The sequence below is a fragment of the Zootoca vivipara genome, chromosome 9, assembly GCF_965207765.1.
Source record: "Zootoca vivipara chromosome 9, rZooViv2.hap1.1, whole genome shotgun sequence".
Lineage (NCBI taxonomy): Eukaryota > Metazoa > Chordata > Lepidosauria > Squamata > Lacertidae > Zootoca > Zootoca vivipara.
In genome coordinates, this window is record NC_142592.1 from 65,822,284 (window position 1) to 65,845,606 (window position 23,323).

Sequence of the window (23,323 nt, forward strand, 5' to 3'; positions counted from 1 at the left end):
CAACCCTTTAAGCCCGACTCAGTAGCTGAGTACAGTATAAGTAAACGACACATAGAACCAATAGGGTTTCTTCTGATAACCCTGGTAGATTAGGGAGATGCCATCCGTGGACATAGTTTGACTTGATTTCACCAAGGCTTTCGACAAGGTCACCTAAATCCATGGATGAAGGTGGCATAGACTATGACCTTGGGTGGCATGCAGTAAGGGCTCAGTCCTTCCAAACTATCTCGAACCTCCAAGCGTTTGGGTGTGACATATACATGCAAACAAGCAAACTGCCCTGCTTATGGGCTTCCCAGCAGCATCCAGTTGGCCATAGGAAACAGGATGCCCTTGGGACGGATCCAGGAGGGCTTTTCAAACATCATTAAATAAGATGAGAGCCCTGTACACTGGTGTACGGTAAGGCATAAATGTCATGCATCAAATCATAGCTAATGTGGCCATTCCCTTAGTGGAGAACTGATTACGCTTTTCTTTTTTAAGGAAGCAACTTAAAAAAATAAAAAATAAAGATTTTCTTGTGTAACAAAAAAAGTACCTATAACTTTTTAGGCTGACTGTGGTCCTCATATCTGAGGAGGCCAGTGTCCCATTGGGATTGGTGGAGCAGAAGTCAGGGAGAGCAGCCATAGGTGGAGCCAGAGGCCAATAGCAGAGTGTTGTCCCGGTAGAGTCAGGACCCTCTGACTGGCTGTAAGAAAGGTGAGAGTTGGTTGATGGCAGGTTGAGGCTAGGGTGGCAATGCTCCATCTGCCTCCACTGCTACAGGCTCATCTCCTGCCTTTCCCCAGTACCTACGCACCGATTTCCAAAGCACCACCCACACTGTTCCATTACCATTCCTCTCCACAGGGGCAGCACACTTCATATTTCACAACAGCATTAGGTAACACATGAACACACTTGCCTGACTGGCCCTATCCAGAAAGGTGGAAGAGAAATGCTGTCTGATCCACACACAAAACAGTTAAGCCAGTGGGCAGGTTTAAGCAGGATGTGTGTGTGTACATTGCACAAAACCAATATGGGCTCAAGTACCGGTATCTATCTGAGTGCTGCAGTTTGGACCAGCTCCACTAAAGTCAAGGAGACAAGACTGATTTCAAGACGACAGCTTCCAGATTTGTTGGTTTGGGGGTCACAATAAGGGAAGTATCTAGATTTTGGAGACGACCCCCCCGGGTATAGGGTGGTATATAAATTCAACAGCAGCAACAACAACAGCAACAACAACAACAATGGGGGATTCGTTTTGATTTTAATATTAATATTTGCAAGCACTTTCTGCATTCCAGACTAAGCTCCTGGCTTACCAATGGTGGACTCATTTCTCAGGCCTGACTTCACTAATTCAGTTCTCTTTTGGTGCAAAAGTTACTGGATTTAACAGGTGGGGCCTACAATTTTAGGGGGTTAGAACTGTTGACAAATGGAAGCTTATCTGGAAAGAGTATAATCCTGTCACCACAACTTTGGCAGAAGATGGATCCCCTGTACCCATCTCTCATTAATTTTTATTTTATTTTAATTATGTTGCTGAATTGGACGATTATGGAAGATTTGAATGGAGTGTGATTTCCGGTTTGTGGATGGCAGCTATCTAAAGAACAGGGGTTTATATGCCTTAAGAGGCAGGCAGAGGTACCCTGGAAGGATGCCCTACACCTTCCCCCCCTAGCAATATGTTGGGTTTAGTTCCTTCCTTCGGTGTGTCCTTGCTTTCTTATAAAGCAATGAACTTGATTTACTCTGCGAATTTTAACCATATTGACAAAATGTGCAATCAGTACCATGCTATTCCCACCTGCTATTTTCTCTCATACGTTTGTTCTCTCTCATTCACACACACACACACACACACACACACACACACACACTTTTCAAAATATAGTAAAAAACAGAAAACAAGAAATAAGAAAGAAAATGAATAAGAAAGCAAACAAGCAAAGAGATAAGAAAAATAACAGAATGAAGAGAGAGAGATAAGTAAAAGCGACTTCCAACCATCCACCTGTCAATTGTGTCTGCAAGAGTTCCTCAAAATAGTCCAATGTTCAATCCAGAGTAATATCCAGTTATTCCTCCCTCCTTTTCCCTTCTAATCCAAGAAGTCCAAAAGAGGTTCTCCAATTATCGTTATATATAAAGATCAGCCACAATCTTCCTACCACCTGCTATTTTCTCCAGCTGAGATCAAGAATATAACAAACTCAACTTCATCTTGTTGAAGTCCTGAATGCAAGAGCGCTACTGGATCACACCAAAGGCCCATCTAGTCAAGAATCCTGTTTCCCAAGGTGACCAACCAGAAGCTGATGGGAAGCCCACCTTCATGACATGTGTGTAATCTCCTTCTCCTTCTCCTGCTCGTGATCCCCCAGGAAATGCTATTCTGAGGCCTGTGGCTTCCGATCCTACAGGTAGTATAAAATTAGTCTGAAGGAGAAATTTGTCCAGCCTGCATATTCAAGCGAGCTGATGTGCACCTCCCAGGCTATCACTTGGGTAGAAACGTAATTATCCTTTGAACGTTGTGCTTCCCTGGATTTTGTGATGCGGCTCCCAGCTAAAAAAAAAAAGTGAAATTGTGCAAAGACATTTACATGCAAAATACATATACAAATGCATATGTTGAGATAAAATACACATTTAAATGTTTTGTGATAAAGAGCAGTATTCAACTTACTGAGAGTAAACCCATTGAAATAAACGGACCTAACTTGGTCACAATTTAATCAGAATGAAACTTAGGTATGTTTTTAATTTGCAGTTAACCATTTTCATACAGATTAAAAAAAATATTGCCAGCTAATTTGGAAATGGAATGGAAGAGATTTATTAATAAACACATGTGAAGATGGAAACAGACTGATCTATCCACCCCTAGTATAACCATTGTGACTTGGGGGCGTTAGATAGCCTTCTCCTTTAAAGCCATCTAAGTTGGTGCCCATCGCTACATATTGTGGTAGCAAAACACAAAGTTTAACTATGCAGTGAGTAAAGAAGTACTTCCCTTTTCTTGTCCTGGCGGTCCTACCATACATCTTCATTGGACTACCCCAGGTCAGGGATGGCCCTACCATTAGGCAGATTGAGGCCTTGACCGCAGGTAGGAGGTGCTGGGAGGCAGGGAGCAGGCAGAACTGAGTGTGCCACGTAAGGGTGTGGGGGATTCAATTCAGTTTGCATGTAAAGATGGTGAACAGAGCAGTGTATCCCTTGCTTACCAGTGGCCAGCATCAACTGTAATCGGTTTGTTTTCATTCCTATTTGTACAATGGTTTCCTCCTGAATGGTGTGAACCATCCTTCCAAACGGCTTGCCATGAACTCTTGACTGTTGGCAAGAGTGGAGCAAATTATGTGCAAAAGGCACACTATTCATTAAAGACCGGCTGGCCATTAATAACAGTATCAAAATAGCGCTCTGAGCATTGAGAGTGGCTCACATCCAGCCTGCCAGCCCTGTAAGAAATGTCTGACCTAATACCAGGCTTTCTTTTTCTTTCATTTAGTAAGAAGAAATGCTGCTTTGCTCCAGAAGAGAATTTTAGGAATGAAGAAAACATGCTTGTTTTTAAAAAATGAATTGTTGCCACAACACCATCACTGGCTATCGTGCGCAGCAAAACCAACAAAGAAAAACTCTGCCCCAAAGAGCTTACACGGTCTAAAGTTTTACCATGGGGGGGGGAGAGCCTGTGATAAAAAGGGGAATGTGAGCAAATGCAGTTGACTATATGCACATCTGTTTCCTGAGAAATCTCTATGTGGGACAAGAAGCTACAGTTAGAACTGGATATGGAACAACTGATTGGTTCAAAATTGGGAAAGGAGTACGACAAGGCTGTATATTGTCTCCCTGTTTATTTAACTTATTTTCAGAATTCACCATGCGAAAGGCTGGGCTGAATGAATCCCAAACCGGAATTAAGATTGCTGGAAGAAATATCAACAACCTCAGATATGCAGATGACACCACCTTGATGGCAGAAATTGAGGAGGAATTAAAGAACCTTTCAATGAGGGTGAAAGAGGAGAGCACAAAATATGGTGGGGGGGAAACTAAGATCATGGCCACTGGTCCCATCACCTCCTGGCAAATAAAAGGGGAAGAAATGGAGGCAGTGAGAGATTTTACTTTCTTGGGCTCCTTGATCACTGCAGATGGTGACAGCAGTCACGAAATTAAAAGACGCCTGCTTCTTGGGAGAAAACAATGACAAGCCTAGACAGCATCTTAAAAAGCAGAGACATCACCTTGCTGACAAAGGTCCGTATAGTTAAAGCTATGGTTTTCCCATTAGTGATGTATGGAAGTGAGAGCTGGACCATAAAGAAGGCTGATCACCAAAGAATTAATGCTTTTGAATTATGGTGCTGGAGGAGACTCTTGATAGTCCCATGGACTGCAAGAAGATCAAACCTATCCATTCTGAAGGAAATCAGCCCTGAGTGCTCACTGGAAGGACAGATCCTGAAGCTGAGGCTCCAATACTTTGGCCACCTCATGAGAAGACAAGATTCACTGGAAAAGACCCTGATTTTGGGAAAGATTGAGGGCACAAGGAGAAGGGGACAACAGAGGATGAGATGGTTGGACAGTGTTCTCGAAGCTACGAACACGAGTTTGACCAAGCTGCGGGAGGCAGTGGAAGACAGGAGTGCCTGGCGTGCTCTGGCCCATGGGGTCACGAAGAGTCGGACACGACTAAATGACTAAACAACAACAACAACATATGCACATGTTTATGCTCTGCATATTTACCTGGGAGTAAGTCAGAGTAAATGCACTTAGAATTCCAGTTTTCTATTTTGCTGCATTTAAAAAGGGATTAATGTGGGAAATGTGTTTTAAGGAGTTTTCTTTTAAAGCTACACTGAATTCAAAAATCCATGTGGATTTTTCAACAAATAACTGCGGGCCAAAGCTGTCAGGAGCCTGCTAAGGCTTTTTATTGAAGAAAACCCATGTGAGGTTCCAGGCGCATATTCCTTTATGATGAGAATTATTTACAAAACCATCCCATTGGAGGGGGGAAAGAGTGCTGATGTCCGAAAGAGACCTTGGCATTTGACTTGCCATGTAATTCTTCAACAAGCCCAACATTGCAATTCAGGTTTAAATCTTTGTAATGCTGCCTTTTCATGCGACAGAATGGGTGTGTGTGTGTGTGTGTGTGTGTGTGTGTGTGTGTGTGTGTGTGGATCAATGCCAGTCTTGTTTGCAATAATACATTCCTTCCTTTGTATTATTATTTTTTAAGAAAACAAATATTACCCTTTCCTTGAAGCAAGTATTATCTCTCCAGTAGATGATGTTCATTTCTGCGTGCATGCCTCTGATGACTGAGGCATTTTACATTTCCTGATGGATGGATGAGAGCCTCATAGCCTCTTTTTTTTTAATATTGCTATTTGATTTTCCAAAGGTGGCGTATAAAATGCACTTATTATTCTTTTATCTCCTGACTCTCACATACAGCCATTTGTTTTCATTCACAGAAATGAATGCCATGTGCAAAAAACCAAAGAGTAATAAACACTCGGCAAACTGGGAAGGGGAGGAGGGGAAGACCAGGGGATACAATGGGCAGGTGACTAACCTCTCCAGGCAGATGCTGTTCAAGGCAGCTCCGTGTTATTAAATGTCTGTTCTTAATTCCAAGCAGGGACACCCCCTCTCCTGGAACATTTGATATCTCCTCCCCTCCAAGCTCGGCAATAATTCAATTAGAAAACACACTATGAATCCAGCCTGCCTTTTGCATCCCAATAAAAGGAGAAGAAAATGAAAACTCGCACTTGGCAGGTTTAGGTTCCTCTGGCATGATGGCGAAGCTTAGGTGCTTCAGGGCAGAGAAGGATTCTTAAATGGCTTTGTGGGATGGGCTGTTTTGCACACTAAAAGGTAAAGGTACCCCTGACCATTAGGTCCAGTCGCGGACGCTCATCTCACTCTATAGGCTGAGTCAGGGTAATGGCCCGCCTAACCTAGCATCCTGTTCTCACAGTGGCCAACGAGATGCCCGAGGCCAACCAGCAAGCAGGATCTGACCACCAGAGCCCTCCCTCATCCTATGGTTGCCAGCAACTGGTGTTCATAAGCATTGCTGCCTCCATCTGCATAGGCAGAGCCTACACAACATGGCTAACAGCCAGCGTAGCCCTCTCCCCCTTGAATTTGCCAAATCCTCTTTTAAAGCCAAGTTGGTGGCCATCACTGCCTCTATGGAGCGAGTCCCGTAGTTTAATTCTTGAGTGTGCACTTGATTGCAAAGGCAGAGAGAGATCATCGAAGCACAGGGTTGGAAGGGGCCACGAGGATCATCTAGCCCAACCCCTTGCGATGCAGGAATTTATTGCCCAACGTGGGGTTTGAACGCAGAACCCTGAGATTAAAAGTCTCATGCTCTACCAACTGAGCTATGTCTGGCCCCATCACAGCTTGCTTTTTGGCTGGCAATGCTTTGCTGCAAGTTATCATTTCATTTCATTTTTCTAAATGAGCGATTGTCAAGTGCCTTGGTTGAATTGATAGAAAAGTGAGGCAGAAATGCTGGGTGGTGCCGGGGGGGGGGGGGAATAGGTAAGTATATCCATCTGCATTTACACTTACCTGGGACCGGGTATTGATGGCGGGGGAGGGTGCTGCTTCGTCAACCCTGCCTGATCTGCCCTTCCCGAAGCAATCCGTGAGCTAAAAAGCAGCTGCCCTTTGAAATTCACAGTCCTTTGAATTTTGCAAAGCAGTTACCCTGCCAAACACTGCACACAACAAAAGAAGTGTACATTTCTAAAAGATGAACCTTATTAGGGGAGATTGCTTGCAAATCGCATATGTTAGGAGAAGTGCACAAACAAAAAATGCCTATCATTTTTCATGATTTTTTTGATGAAGGAAATTGAAGCAGAAACATGGCAAACTGGACTTCAAGACTGAAGTCGACAGAATGCATCCATTTCTGCCTGAGAGTAAGCCCCAATGAACTCAATGCAACTTACTTTGCTGCAGACAAGCATAGTGTTGCACTGTTCAGCAGCTCTTTTGAAAGGGAAGTACAGTATAGCCATGTTCCCAGGAGAATTCAGACATGCATTGTTGTTTTTGCAGCAAAGTGCAGCTGGGGGGGGGATTTTCAGTGTGGAAATTGGCAAGGGGAAAGGGTTAAGTCTCCCTCACCCTCACACCACATTCCTAATCCAGCTCATGGAATCCGGTGGATGCTTTTTTTTTCTAAAGAAAGTAGCATGGGCTGTTTTAAGTCTGCTATTTAATAATGCCTTTACCATTATACAATTTGGCTCTTACTTAGAAGCAAATCTTATTGAATGCTGTGGGATTCATTTACAAATAAATATGCACTGGATTGGACTGTGTTGCCTATTTCCTCCTCCATCTCGATTTATTTTCCTTTTGTGTCGTGACATTTGGATTTTGTTTTGTTTAAGTTGATCTGAGAGCCTTGGTGGTGCTGAAAACTGAGGTGACTGGTTTCTTTTTTAAAAAATTAATCATGTTGACTTATCCATATTGACTGTTTCTATTCTGAGACCATTCTGCATAGGTGACACACACACACACACACACACACACACACACACACACACACACACACACAAACTGGAATTGAAACCCAATCTGAATGCAGTTCCAAAGAGTGTGTGGGAGTTGAAATATCCCAGGGGTAACCTCCCTGGCCACAAGTTTTCATGGGGCACAATCCTCAGAGATATTTCCTGCCCATGCCTTGCTGCAATAAGCAAGAGCACTATGGTACTCTCAAGAAAAGCAATGTGCTCTGCTCTGCCTGGGGTAGAATCATAGAATTGGAGAGTTGGAAGGGACCCCAAGCACCATCTAGTCCAACCCCCTGCAATGCTGTCATAAAAATAACATACAAACATAAGAAGAGCCTGCAGGATCAGGCCACTGGCTCACCTAGGGCTCATTCACATTTACCTTTTGCCCCCTGCTTCCGAGTCACAGGACTGCATCTTTCCGGTCTGTATCCAAGTGCTTTCCCCCCCCCTCCACCACTTTCCCCAGGAAAGCCTGCTCTTTGACATCGAATTGGAGCAAAATGCAATTTGGGTTTTTCACAGATTGCCATTTCCTCCGATTCAGCAGTAAAGAGCGTGGTTTTTTTGCAGGGAAAACTCGGGGCAAAAAAAGAAAAAAAGCATTTGGACACATACCTGGAAAGCCCAGACTTACGCCTAGAACTGCGTGGCAAATGTAAGTGTGGATGAGCCCCAAGTCCAGCATTCTGTCCTCACAGTGGCCAACCAGATGCCCTTGGGAACCCTGCAAACAGGACCTGAGCACAGCAACACCATCCCTGCATGCAGTTTCCAGCAACAGGCATGCAGAGGCACACTGAGACAGAACACAGCCATCAGGGTTAGTAGCCACTGCCAGCCTTTCCCCCCTTGGCCTTCCGTGCAGGGTTTTATCCCAACGTCACTTGTTCCTTTGCGCTGTCAGTTTGCTGCAGAACACTTAAACTGACACAAGGAAAAAAAGGCTTTGAACTGGAAATTGAAACAGCAAATGGAATCCTGTGCAAGGATGTAATTGTGCAGTCTTGAAAATTTCTGTTTTTAATATTGTGTTTGTGTGTGTGTGTGTGTGTGTGTGTTGTTGTTGTTGTTGCTGCTGCTGCTGCTGCTACTGCATTTGCTGTCACTATGTAGCTTTCAATTGCACGGTTTAATGTGTTGTTTTGTATTTAAGCGGTGGTTGTGCTTCTTTGTTATAAGCCACCGACAACTTCATGTTATGGGGAAGCATACAAATATTGTAAAAATAAATAAATGCTTGCGCGTACATGCCTTGGGATCCCAATATCTCAGCAGCCAATCATGATAGAGTTGGAAGTTGAGTGCATCCACGAAACTGAATGTTGGAAGATTGAGGACAGATGAAATAAAATCCTTCTTCTTCACACAGAACATAGTTAAACTACGGAACTCACTCCCACAAGAGGCAATGTGGGCCACCAGTGGGGGAGGCTTTAAAAGAATAGACAAAATCACCGAGGAGAAGCCTGTCAATGGCGACTAGCCTACCACTGTCAGAGACTTTATAGCTCTGAATAAATTGCCGGGAATCACAAGTGGAGAGAGGGTTGAGGTGCTAAGGTTCTGCTTTTGGCCACTGTGAGATCAGGATGCTGACTCGGCCAATAGAGCATGAGACACTTAATCTCAGGGTCATGGGTTCGAGCCCCACATTGGGCGAAAGATTCCTGCATTGGAGGGGGTGGGACTAGATGACCCCCGTGGTCCCTTCCAATTCAACAGTCCATGATTCTGTGACTAGAGGGGCTATCAGCTTGATTCAGCAGGCTCATCTAATGTTCTTGAACTGTATCTTCCCAGCATATGTCAGTCCAGGAATTTACACGTACAGTATCTGACAATCTACAAAGAGGGGGTGTCTTAATTATGACACAGAAGCCCCCTTTCAAGTGGCTCACAGCTCCTTGTATCTGCTCCCTGAGTAACATCAGCCTGCTCCTCAAATTTTCCATGAGTCATATTTTTGATCAGCAGATGCAAAAACGGCATAAAACAATAGATAAAAAAGGTAAAGGGACCCCTGACCATTAGGTCCAGTCGTGACCGACTCTGGGGTTGCGGTGCTCATCTCGCGTTATTGGCCGAGGGAGCCGGCGTACAGCTTCCAGGTAATGTGGCCAGCATGACAAAGCCGCTTCTGGCGAACCAGAGCAGCGCATGGAAACGCTGTTTACCTTCCCGCCAGAGCGGTACCTATTTATCAACTTGCACTTTGACGTGCTTTCGAACTGCTAGGTTGGCAGGAGCTGGGACCGAGCAACGGGAGCTCACCCCGTCACGGGGATTCGAACCACTGACCTTCTGATTGGCAAGCCCTAGGTTCTGTGGTTTAACAGAGGCAAACGAGCATGCACCAGTTTTACTTCTTTAAAGAAAAGCTTCTAACAGGCAGTGCCTTGGACACATCCAGTTACTGGAGGGGTTTCTATTATTTTATTATGATGAAAGCTATTTCTTTAAACAATGGCTAAGCCTCAAGTTAACGGATCCCATGGCAATTTGTAGGCAAGTGTGACAAATTGGACTGTATTTATAGGCCTGAGATGCAAAAAAACCAAAACAAAAATAAAAATGCAGCAGTAGTAGAAAAGGGCTGTTCTGAACAACCCATGCTGCCCTTTCACCCTTCGAAAATGCTGTCATCAGAGGGAGAATCATCAGAGGAAGGCGAAAGCTTAAAAGGGGACGGATGGAATTAATCATCACCATCACCCCTGAGTTCTGCAGAAATATCTAGGATGGTGGAAAGCAAAATTTGAACAATTTGGGCCCAATTTTTGATTGACAGGGAGTTATAGGACAGAGAGCCAATGCAAAAAAGAGAATTGTAGGAATTTACACCAGGAGGCAAACTCAGGCTTTTCACCAGTGCTGTGATAGAATCAAAGAGTTGGAAGGGACCCGAGGGTCATCTAGTCCAACCCCCTGCTGCAAAGCAGGAATCACAGCTAAAGAATCCCTGAGAGATGGCCACCCGACCTCTGCTTAACAACCTCCAAGGAAAGAGAGTCCGCCACCTCCGGGGGGAATCCCTTCCACTGTCAAACAGCTCTTACCGTCAGAAAGTTTTTCCTGATGTTTAAAGGAATTAACACCACCTACAAAGGTTCTCAGCCAGGTGGGTGGGGTACAAATAATAAAATTATTATTAATTATTATGCCTTATCCCTAGACTCCCCAGTTAGACATTTGTCACACTGTACCCAAAAACCCCACATTGTTTCCCTCCAGGGCCGGCTCTAGGTAGAGTCCTGTTGGCGCAGGGCGCCAGGGCGCCGGGCTGGTAGGCAGGGCGCCGCGCGGCAAAGCCGCGTGGAAGCCATGCTGCGCCCTGTGAGGGTGAGGGCGCTGGAGCAATCTCCGCCCCTCAGCGCCAGGGCGCGCGACCTGCTCGAGACTGCCCTGTTTCCCTCAAATTTCTATTTAAAATTCACCCTATGAGTAGTGATTTGCTTCTGCTTATCGGGTATCAGCTTTTAGTTTTCATATGCTGCTGGTCTTGTGAGTCCATGTCCTCATAATCTTGAGCCCAACTTGATTAATCAGAAGGCAATCTATTATCAGCATAAAAATAGGTAAGTGAATCTGCATGTGTTATTCTAGTCTTACAATGCAGACTCAAAAAACTAGCAGTATAATACAGCAGAAATAATACCCCAAAATGCCCATGCCATAATGAGCTGCTGTATTACTTAGCTAGTGATCCCTGAGTATGGAGACAGGAACCCCTCAGGATTGTATCCTATGGATATGACTAATTTTAAGTCCATTAATTTCAATGGTTCTGGGTAAGATTTGCTTGGATGCAACCCACAGTTCACATCTCATTGCAGCCAAGAACTCAATGAGCATTCGTGGGTTACCTGCTATTCTCTCATCTTCAGTCTGTCTATCCACAAAATGGGAACTAACTATTGTTGTTTTCTGCTAACTAGCACCTGAGTGTTTAACCTTAGATCACATGAGAGGTATTGAGTTCAGATCCACCATCTTGGAAGGGTGGTGGGTGGAGTCTTTGTTCTCAGGCTCTTTGAGAGGAGGGATATAAATGAAGCTCTCCAGGTGAACAGCTCCAGGCTAACAGAGGCTGGGATGCAGGCTGTGGGGAGAGAGGGACCTCTGCTTCTAGGTCTGTTGGAATTATTAATATTTTGCAAGTCCAATATCCCTTGGACTGGCATGTGCCTTATGGATGTTTCTGTATTGTTTTGAAGGAAGTTCTTCTTGGAGAATCTAATGGCTCTGGACAAAGCTTCATTTCAGACGCAGTCCCTTTTTATGCACCCAGTTGCTTCAAACTGCAGAATATTAATATCTGCAATAGGCTCTTCTTAGGATCTGAAGATCTCCAGAGAGATGTCCTGACATGATCCAAAGCTGCTTCTTCTTCTTTTTTGTTAAGCTGGGGTCCAGTGCTCATGTACAGAGCCCTTGGTTTTCAAAGGCTGCCCATTCACTTCAATGGTGAGGAGTAGCACCTGGAAGGTATTGAATTAGCTCTTTCGTTCCAGTGAGGTGGTAGGAGGGTGGGTAAAGAGCAAAACGCGAGGTCAACCTTCTTCACATTTGAATAACTCCATAGACCCTCCCGCAGTGAAGCCACTTTGCCATTTGTCTGATGACAGGATGGAAACACAACAGAGAGCATGTAAAAAACCTTCCTTTCATGCTTTGGAGGGAAATATAGCCTAGGAGGCGGGAAATAGCTGTTACAGGATTATTATTCCTGACGATGCCTGGGGGGCTCAATTGCCCCTAATTACTATACACAAAAGCCAATTGAAGACAAATAAAAAGTAAGAGGAGTAGAGTAGAGGGGGGGGGAGAGCTGAGGAGAGAGGTCTTAATTATTTCTGGCCCCCCTCCCCATGCACTTAAATCCCCAACATTTTACAGGTCCATAAAGCAACCTGCCATTTAAAGTTGATAAAAGCCAGATTTGCTTGTTAAATAAATCAGCCGGTGCCACATTTGTTTGGGTATTTTCCCCCCTCCCCCCCCCCCAGTTTGCTTTTTAAAGCAGAAAAAATCAGGCTAGTAAATGGGTGTTTTGAACAAGAAATATGAAACGGCTTCAAAACCTACATTGTGGCGCCACCTGCAGGAGGCCAGAAATTTGAACAATGCTGAAGATTGTGGAAGAAACAGGGTGGAGCGGGGTGGGGCCTTCCCTTTTGCATTGATCCCCCACTATTTCAGGAAGCCTTTGCAAGTGTTGCTGAAGTACACCTGTGAGTGTTGTTCATGTGGGACACAGAACAGGCCAGGAGTCCTGCTTTGTGCATCAATAGACAATCTTCTAGTAAGCAGTGACGACTTTGTGCTCCAAGCTGGTTGAAGCTTGCCAAAGGGGGTCTCAGGTATTGCAATACAGCTGGCCCAGTTGTACAGGCAAGCCAAGCAGCTGCCTTGCACGCCAAAAATGAAGAGGCGCCTGCCTGGATGAAGGACACGGAGCTGCCTTTTCCTGGCCGCTTGCAAAGGTGAAATGTGCCCTGGAAAACCGCTGCAACATTTCAAAGGGAACGCCGGTGGCATTTCTCAGGAGTTGTATGGATGAGCCCGTTTTCACCCAGCTCCACTTTGGGCAGCAGACAAAACAGCCTTGAGACAAGCTGTGTTAGGAGGATGAGAAGTTGCCTTATTATATACCAAGGCGAGTGGTTGGTGGTCTATCTAGTTCGGTATTGTTGGCAATGGCTGGAAGTCGATCTCCAGACATTTCAGCCAGGAAGTAAGTAAGTAAGTAAGTAAGTAAGCAGTTTCTTCTTTCTTTGGCGATCACTCGTAACCAAGTAAGATTGTCTTCCATAAACACGGTTTTAACAGTGGGTCCGTAAGTGACTGTGGAGGCCAATTCTGGATCCACACGTCCTTCCACAGTGGGGACATCGGTTTCCGGGCGAGAGTTTATCACGGTGTGGATTTGCCAAGCATGCCTTCCTCTTAGCATGTTTCTCTCTTGCGTCCTGAGTTTGAGTGCCTTCAAAGCCCTTGACACCTTTGGCAAAGGCTGTTCTCCAATTGGAGTGCTTGCAGGCCAGTGTTTCCCAATTGTTGGTGCTTATATTACATTTTTAAATATTTGCCTTGAGACAGTCTTTAAACCTCTTTTGTTGACCACCAGCATTACGCTTTCCATTTCTAAGTATAGAGTACCGTATTTTTCCGTCTGTAAGACGTCCCCATGTATAAGACGCAGAGGTGTCTTTCCCATAGGGGCTAGTGGCTTGTTGCGCCAGGGCGCCGGCCTCTCAGGGGCGCCCCAGCATTGGCGGGGTGCAATGAGCCACTAAGCCCTATGTCTCCTCTGCCATCGCTGCCTCTCCCTTGGCTGCGGGAATCCCCTCAGTCACTCAACCGTGAGCGCGAGATCCAGTTTCCCTCGCTGCCTGGGCACTCCTCGGGCGCACACAGGTGGAGGCCGGGGCAGACCGACCAGCAAGCTGGCCGGGGAGCAAGCGGCACGCTGCAGGCCTCAGAATTCGCCACTCACACTTGTTTCCTCCGGCACGGATGGTGCCCGCTGGGCCACGCAGCCTCCAGGCCGGGGAGGTGGCAAGAGCCCGGGAGCTGTCCGCACCCCGGCCAGGGCGGAGAGGGGTCAGTGGCATAACCTGGCAGCGGGACACCACAGGCAACTGGATCCAGCGCCTGGAAACAGCAGGTGAGGGGCGGCGGGAAGCCTGAGCTGGTGGCGCCGGGGAGAGCCAGGGCGAGAGAGAGCAGCTCCGCCGCCTGACTTGGTGACGAAATGAACCTGCCATGCAGGGTGTCTCCTCCTGGCGCTGCTCCAACTGTCCGCCTTGCTCCACCTGGACGCCGATGTTGCCGACGCCGCTTTCTGTGGGCAGCGGCTCCTGGGGCCCCAAGTTCTAAATTTTGTGAAAGGAAGGGGGCGCCGGAGGGACCTTTGCACCACGGCGCTGGATGTGCTTAAGACGGCCCTGATAAGACACCCCCTATTTTGGGGGACTAAGATTTAAGAAAATGGGGAAAGATGTATCTGTGTATAAGACGCCCCCTAATTTTCGACATTATTTTAAAGGGAAAAGCTTAGTCTTATACACAGAAAAATACGATAGTTGCTTTGGAAGACAATAATCAAGCATCTACACAACATGATGTCTACAACCTGAAGCCCAATGAAGCTGATGTTGAATCATCGCTTCGACACTAGTGATCTTTGGGTCTTCCAGTACACTGGCATTAGTTGGCCTGTCTTCCCAAGAGATGTGTAACAATTTTCGGAGACACCGTTGATGGAATCTTTCGAAGAGTTGGAGATGGCAGTTTACAACATGAAAATTCAACATAATAAACAAAAAAACAAACCAATAACCCCTCCCTTCCACGACACATTTAAAAGGGTAAAGGTAAAGGTCCATTAGGTCCAGTCGTGACCGACTCTGTGGTTGCGCACTCATCTTGCTTTATTGGCCAAGGGAGCCGGTGTACAGCTTCCAGGTCATGTGGCCAGCATGACTAAGCCGCTTCTGGCAAACCAGAGCAGTGCATAGAAGTGCCGTTCACCTTCCCGCTGGAGCGGTACCAGGTCCGGCTCTAGGGGCAGTGTCAGAGGCGCGGGGCACCAGGGCGCCGGGCCGACAGGAGGGCACTGCTCGCTGCGCCCGCCCAATAGGGCGGGGGTGCTGGAGCGATCTCTGCACCACTGCGCCAGGGCGCCCGACCGGCTTGAGATGGCCCTATTTATCTACTTGTACTTTGATGTGCTTTCGAACTGCTAGGTTGGCAGGAGCAGGGACCGAGCAACGAGAGCTCACCCCATTGCGGGGATTCGAACCGCCGACCTTCTGATCGGCAAGCTCTAGGCTCTGTAGTTTAACCCACAGCGCCACCCGCGTTTAAAGGTTTTAATCAGCCAAAGGCCTGGTTGAAGAGAAACAGTTTCACTTGGCACCTAAAGGTATATCATGATGTCCCCAGGCGAACCTCCATCCACAAGCAGGGAGCCAACACAAAAAAGACCATTTCTTGTGTTGCCACCCTCTGGACCTCTCGTGGAGGAGACACATGATGAAGGCTCTCAGATTATGATCTTGGGGTCCAGGTAGGTCTTTTCCAGACTGTCAAGGATGCATCCTACATTCCATATCCTGTACTGAGAAGCAGGTTGGGCTGAGCTACCCCACAGCTTTATGATTCTGTGACATTGGCATGATTCAGCTAGGTAATTCTCCATTCTCCCTGCGAGTGGGTGAGAGGACCTGTTAAGGAGTAAGGGGTCTCCTTTTGAAAAGCCTGAGATAAAGGAAAGAGAAGAAGCTATCCCTGAAAGAATGGAGAGGGAGAGGGAGAGAGATATGCTCAGGACGTGCTTTCTAAATTGCCATCCTACACAAAATTGCACCGAGATCCACTCCTGGCCTGGGTCACTTTGCACCTCTTCCCAGATCCCTCAAGGCCTGTATCCCTCAAGCCAGCAGCCCTGGCTTGGGGGTTATTGTAGCACAAGCCACCTTTTTTAATGCTCAGGCATTTTTAATGCAAACCTTTTTTTAATGCTCAGGCATCTCTGCAAATGCACCCTCAATCGGAAGCCGTTAATTTAATTTCCCCTGGGCGCCGAATGCCACAATGAAAAGGCGACAGTGGCGGTGCTCATGATTGCGATGATAATGATAACTACGGCTTGCTGATGAGTCTCTTCGGCGATTAGACCCTCCCCTGGCATCCCACGCCAGGTGCTCAGGCAGCTCAAACAGCTCCCTCGTCTTGGATGGCACCTGCTATGAAGTGGCTTTCCTCTGTCAAAGCTGTTGATGTTCCTTGCTGTGATAAAAGCAAGGGGGAAAGTGGGGGGGGGACAACAGAGGCTCTTGACAAGAACTGGGCCAGCAAAAGGATTTCCGAACGAATTTCCTGAAATTTTCCTTTTTCAGAATCTCCTGGAACTGTTGGGAGGACATCAGGCACTGCCACACAATCGCCAGGGCATTCAGCAAAATGCCACCACCCCATTCCCTGGTCTTGAATGGGGTAACTGTGCCCCTGAAGGGCCAGGTGCGCAGCCTAGGAGTCATTTTGGACTCCATGGAGGCACAAGTCAATTCTGTGTCCAGGGCAGCTGTCTACCAGCTCCATCTGGTACGCAGGCTGAGACCCTACCTCCCCGCGGACTGTCTTGCCAGAGTGGTGCATGCTCTGGTTATCTCCCGCTTGGACTACTGCAATGCGCTCTATGTGGGGCTACCTTTGAAGGTGACCCGGAAACTGCAATTGATCCAGTATACGGTAGCTAGACTAGTGACTGGGAGTGGCCGCCGGGACCACATAACACCGGTCCTGAGAGATCTACACTGGCTCCCAGTACGTTTCTGAGCACAATTCAAAATGTTGGTGTTGACCTTTAAAGCCCTAAACGGCCTCGGTCCTGTATACCTGAAGGAGCTTCTCCACCCCCATCGTTCAGCCCGGACACTGAGATCCATCGCGGAGGGCCTTCTGGCGGTTCCCTCATTGCGAGAAGCGAGGTTACAGAGAACCAGGCAGAGGGCCTTCTCGGTAGTAGCACCCGCCCTGTGGAACGCCCTCCCAGCAGATGTCAAGGCAATAAGTAACTATTCTACTTTCAGAAGACAGCTGAAGGCGGCCCTGTTTAGGGAAGTTTTTAATGTTTGATGCTGTACTGTTTTTAATATTCGGTTGGAAGCCGCCCAGAGTGGCTGGGGAAACCCAGCCAGATGGGTGGGGTATAAATAATAAATTATTATTATTATTATTCACGGAAGCTAAGGCCATTTAGGGCTTTCAAGGTCAGCACCAACACTCTGAATTGTGCTCGGAAACGTACTGGGAACCAATGTAGGTCTTTCATGACCAGTGTTATATGGTCTCAGCGGCTGCTCCCAGTCACCAGTCTAGATGCCGTATTCTGGATGAATTGAGTGCAGGATGGGGTCAAAAAGGTGGGCAAACTACCCCAGAAGGAGCATGGACCTGGAGATGAGGATGTTCTCAACATCAGAGAGAAGTGACAGCAAAGAGACACCAAAATAAGGTGACTGGAACAGGAATGTACCCAAAACAAAGGACGAGGTGAGAGGCGAGGCGAGCATGTATTATACAACAAGGGATGTAAAGATGAAATGAATGCTATCCCCGAATCACTCTGCAATTTTATGAGAGTCTCTGAATTCTGATGATTAGATGCATTTATTGGACATTTGATGGTATTTGACATTATTTGATAGCTGACATGCAACAACACGTAATGTGATTATGCCTGTCTTGTTTCAATGGGCTTTTAACATTGCATGATTAGCTCCCCTGGTTGTGCTGTTCCACAGCGATGCCGGCTGCTTGTTTTGCTGTGGTTAATTTTATTTGGTTTATTGTTAATTCCGGATAATGCTTTTTTATGTTATTGCCGTGAGATCGCTTTTTTGAGGGCGGGGGGACATTTCTGGCTGAAAAGCAACACAAATTATACACTAGATAAATTATAACCAAAGCGATTGTGAAATGTGTGTTCTATTTCACAGCTGACAGCTTACGAACTTTCCTATTGGGTGCCTGTCAAAACGGTTGTAATCAAGATATATATTGGCATGTGTTCTATAAAGCCGCAGCCTTATGCATCAGGAAGGGGCAAGGGACGCTTTTCAGTCCAAGGGTGGCTTTCCCTGATTGGCTGCCTTCCAGTGGTGGGCGGGGCCAGGGGCAAAAGTGGGTGGGGCAACAAGTGGGACTCCTTGACTTTGTGCAGGGCAATGCTACGTTCAAGCCATGCAACAGCCAGAGGTTTCTGCAACACCACAGCCCTCTGCATCTGGTCAAGCATAGAATCATAGAATAGTAGGGTTGGAAAGTACTCCAAGGGCCATCTAGTCCAACCCCCTGCCATGAAGGAATTAGAGCTGAAGAATCCACGACAGATGGCCACCCAACCTCTGCTTAAGGTCCATTCCACTGTCGAACAGCTATGGAATACCGTGCCCTGTTCTGGGCACCACAGTTTATGAAGGGTTTAGACAAGCTGGAATGTGTGTAGAGGAGGGCAAGCAAGGTGATCAAGGGTCTGGAAACCAAGCTTTATGAGGAATGGTTGAAGGAGCTGGGTATGTTTAGTCTGGAAAAGAGGAGACTGAGAGGAGATGTGACAGCCATCTTCAACTATCTCAAGAGCTGTCACATGGAAGGTGGAGCAAGCTAGTTTTCTCCTTAGGTAGCACCTGAACCAATGGATTGAAGTGACCAAGAAAGGAGCTTCCGATTAAACATCAGGAAGAAATTTCTGACACCAAGTGCTGTTTGACAGTGGAACGGGCTCCCTCAGAAGACGGTAGACTCTCCTTCCTTGGAGGTTTTTAAGTGGATGGCCATCTGTCATGGATGCTTTAGCTGAGATTCCTGCATTGCAGGGGGTAGAGTAGATGACCCTTGGGGTCCCTTCCAACTCTACAACTCATACTTACCATCATACTTACCATCAGTAAGTTCTTCCTAATGTTTTGTCGGAATCTCCCTTCTTGTCATTTGAATCCATTGCTTCGGGTCCTAACCAGTTTTCTCCTTCTTCCATGTGAATGCTGTATCACAGTTTAAGGATAAACCCCAGCAGCCAGGTAAAATCAATGGAAGAGAGTGGGGGGCTGGGGGGGGGGCTAAACTCGCTACTACCCCAGCTCATTTCCCCAGCCCTGGTTCACATGCTTGCCTGGGAGTAAGTCCCATTGAATGCAGGGAACAAACATGTGTAAGGCTGCAATCCTGTATCTGCTTATCTGACGGTGAGCCTCACTGAAGCCAACAGGACTTCCTTTTGAGTAGCCTTCTTATGGGATTGTTCCATTAGGCACTCAAAGTTCTGAAACGGCAATTTGAATGTCCGAACAGAGCCAGTGTGGTGTAGTTTTAAAAGTGCTGGACTAGAACCTGGGACATCAGGGTTCAAATCCCACTCTGCAATGAAGTTCACTGTGTGAATTTAGGCCAGCCACTCGCTCACAGCCTAACCAACCTCACATGATTGTTAGGAAGAGAAGTATATACACCATCATCCTCCAGGTTTGCAGTTCCCCACTGCAGGGCACTGAGTTTTCACCAAGCCTTCCCCACCCAGGTTTCCCATGAGGGCTTGTTGTTGTTGTTTAGTCATTTAGTCGTGTCCGACTCTTCGTGACCCCATGGACCATAGCACGCCAGGCACTCCTGTCTTCCACTGCCTCCCGCAGTTTGGTCAAACTCATGTTCGTAGCTTCGAGAACACTGTCCAACCATCTCATCCTCTGTCGTCCCCTTCTCTTAGTGCCCTCAATCTTTCAATCTTTCCCAACATCAGGGTCTTTTCCAGGGAGTCTTCTCTTCTCATGAGGTGGCCAAAGCTTCAGGACCTGTCCTTCCAGTGAGCACTCAGGGCTGATTTCCCTAAGAATGGATAGGTTTGATCTTCTCACAGTCAATGGGATTTTCTAGAGCAGGCACTCCCCAAACTTCGGCCCTCCAGATGTTTTGGACTACAATCCCCATCATTCCTGACCACTGGTCTTGTTAGCTAGGGATCATGGGAGTTGTAGGCCAAAACATCTGGAGGGCCGCAGTTTGGGGGTGCCTGCTCTAGAGTCTCCTCCAGCACCATAATTCAAAAGCATCAATTCTTCGGCGATCAGCTTTCTTTATGGTCCAGCTCTCACTTCCATACATCACTACTGGGAAAACCATAGCTTTAACTATACGGACCTTTGTCGGCAAGGTGATGTCTCTGCTTTTTAAGATGCTGTCTAGGTTTGTCATTGCTTTTCTCCTGAGAAGCAGGCGTTTTTTAATTTCGTAACTGCTGTCACCATCTGCAGTAATCAAGGAGTAATCAACCCATGATTATCAACCCATGTAATCAACCCAGTAATCAACCCATGAGGGCTAGGAACTTGATTTTTTTATTTAAAAAACCTTCTCATTCTAGCAAATTCTGTCAGGCAGCAGGCTGGCCATTCAGGTCCTTTCCAACACCTGTGATTAAATGCTGCCTTTCCCTTCCCATCCTCTCTCTTCCCAAATCCAATCCCTGCCCATTCAAATATTTGTGGGACGTTATCGTAGGCAGGGCTGTCATTTGTGGATACAATGCCAAGGGAAGCCATCAGCGTATCCGAAGGGCAGCTGGACAGATTGGACGGTGGGCGGGGGGGGGGGCTAAATGGGAGCCAAGGGACCAGTCAGGGTATATAATGATAAGAGGCCATAAAGAGACGAGAGGAGTTAAATGGGAGGGCATGCGGAGAAGGCAAGCAAGGGAGGGGGTCTTGCAAAGCGGTGCGCCGAGGGGCAGGATATGGAAATGAGCAGGTGGAATGATAAGATACAAGGAGCAGAAATGGAGACAAATTCTTCTTTCTCTCCATTTCGGGAGCACAAAGCCACCAGGATGAATCAATCAATGAAGATTCTGAAAGGGTTGACAAATGTATCCAAAGGCGATGGGGATGCTGACGTGAAGCAGGGCTGGCTTATTTACCCAAAAAAGGGGGGCAACTTCGCAGGCCCATTCGGATGGCAGGAGCACAGAGCTTCCCAAATTGGGATTCCAAGAGAAGAGGTGGTCTTGGAAGTCCATTTGGGTGGACTGGGGCTGCTCCCCAAATCAGGAATGCCCATCATATTAATAAGGCTGAACTTCTTTTTTAAACAACAACACATTAATAATAATAATAATAATAATAATAATAATAATAATAATAATAATAATAATTTTATTATTAACCAACCAAGAGTGCAGTAGTGGGGTATTACATCATATCCTATACCAGGTTTCCCCAAACTAAGGCCCGCGGGCTACATATGCGGCCCCTGGCAACCCCCGCCGGCCGCTTCCGCCGGCCGCTCTCACCAGCACGGTGTGGCACGGCTGCTCACTTCCGGGTCGGAAAGGCGCCGGAAATAGCTTGTGTGCATGCGCAAGTGTCATTTCCGGTGCACTTCTGGGCCAGAGGAGACCCGTGCACATGCGCACAAGCTATTTCCGGAGCCTTTCCGACCTGGAAGTGGGCCGGAAACCGTGTGCGTGTATGGGCGCGCATTCCCGCCCGCTCCGGCCCAAAGTTGGGGGACCCCTGTCCTATACAAAGCAAGCGAGCAATAAATAAAAAGAAATGGGAATGCATCAATATAAACCAGGGCACCTGTATTTCCCAAGCTGGCATGCATGGTGAATATCGAGCATCTAGGTCCACAGCATAGGAAATAAAACCCCAGCATGTGTCATAAAAGCGTTCTGGATCCTCCACCCCCCTGGAAACTCATAAGTGATTGCCACAACCATGGTGCCAGTGGCTGCTAATTTACATGACATCTGAAGGGTGGGCACCACTACCGAGAAGGCCCTCTGCCTGGTTCCCTGTAACCTCACTCCTCACAGTGAGGGAACTGTCAGAGAAGACCCTCAGAGCTGGACCTCAGCATCCAGGCTGAACAGTGGGGGTTCTAAGTGGCCCTAAGTGGCCAGCAACAACACTTTGAACTGAGCTTGGAAATGTGCATTATGACCGAGTGCAGAACTGAATCCTGGTCTCCCAGGTCCTAGTCCAACACTCTACCCACTAAGCCACACTGCCTCTAAGCTGTCTACATGGAAGGCCGCCCTCAGCTCTTAAGGAGGTGCATTCCATATATTAAACACACATTGTTTTTAGCCCTTCACTGACTCGCACTTACAAGTACTGGCATGCAAGCTCTGAGCGCTAGCAAGTACTTTGCCCTATGTCTTCCTTTAAAGAGCAAACAGATAATATTGACGTGTTCATACATTGCATATAATTAGGGACAGCCCCCAGGTGAAAAATAAAAGACCCATTAAGGTATGTTTTCCCTTCCACAGTTACCTTTTTTGCCCCGCGAGACAGCAAATTGTGGCCCTGTCAGTGCATATTACCTCCCCGATGTTCTCCTTGTTTCTGAATAATTTGCTTCAGTATGGGGGAAATGGGTGGGTGTGTATCTAATTAATTAGAATGACCCAACACACTCCTGTTTGCAATGGAAGATTTAATACAGCAGCAAAATCTAGCAGGAGACAAATTGCATTCGAATTAATCTTAGGGAGATAATTTGGGGCACATCAAGTTTGTTTAGGATCAATTTTAATAAGCTGGAATAAAGTCAACAGCGAGTGGTCATGGCAGCCAATCGGAAGCGGCTCCCTGACAGCTCGGCTCAGGCACCAGACTGACAGCCGCTTAGGAAGCCATTATTTGAGAAGCTGTGTTTTTGATTGGCTCAGACAATTAAAAGGTCGCCGTCCAGCAGAGCCGACGGAGGGAGTAGTTATGAATAAATTATCGGGCGATCTGAGCCCTCTCTTTCTTCTCACATAGCACAAATGCCCAGCCGCACTTTTGCAAAAGTTCTGCTTTCACTGCAAAACTTTCTATTTCGAGAGCAGCGGCCGAGGCTTTTGCAGTTCCGGGCAAAACTGAAAATGCCATGCCCACTTCCTCCTTGTCCTCCACCACCACCTCTGACAACTGAGTGGGGTGCCATCGCCATGTGCCCGCCTGTTGGCACCGCCGCCACTGTGCCCACACACATGCCATCGTGGTAGGAGGCACACAATGGGGTGGGGGGGCAGTGAGCATGCAGCAGGTGTTACCCCTCCCTCCCAACTCTCCAGAGCCTGATAGTCTGAGGCGAAAGCCTCGCCACGCCTCATGGGCATAGCTGCCAAGTCTCCCGTTTCCCCCGGGAAATTCCCGTTTTTCCAGCTGTTCCTAGCT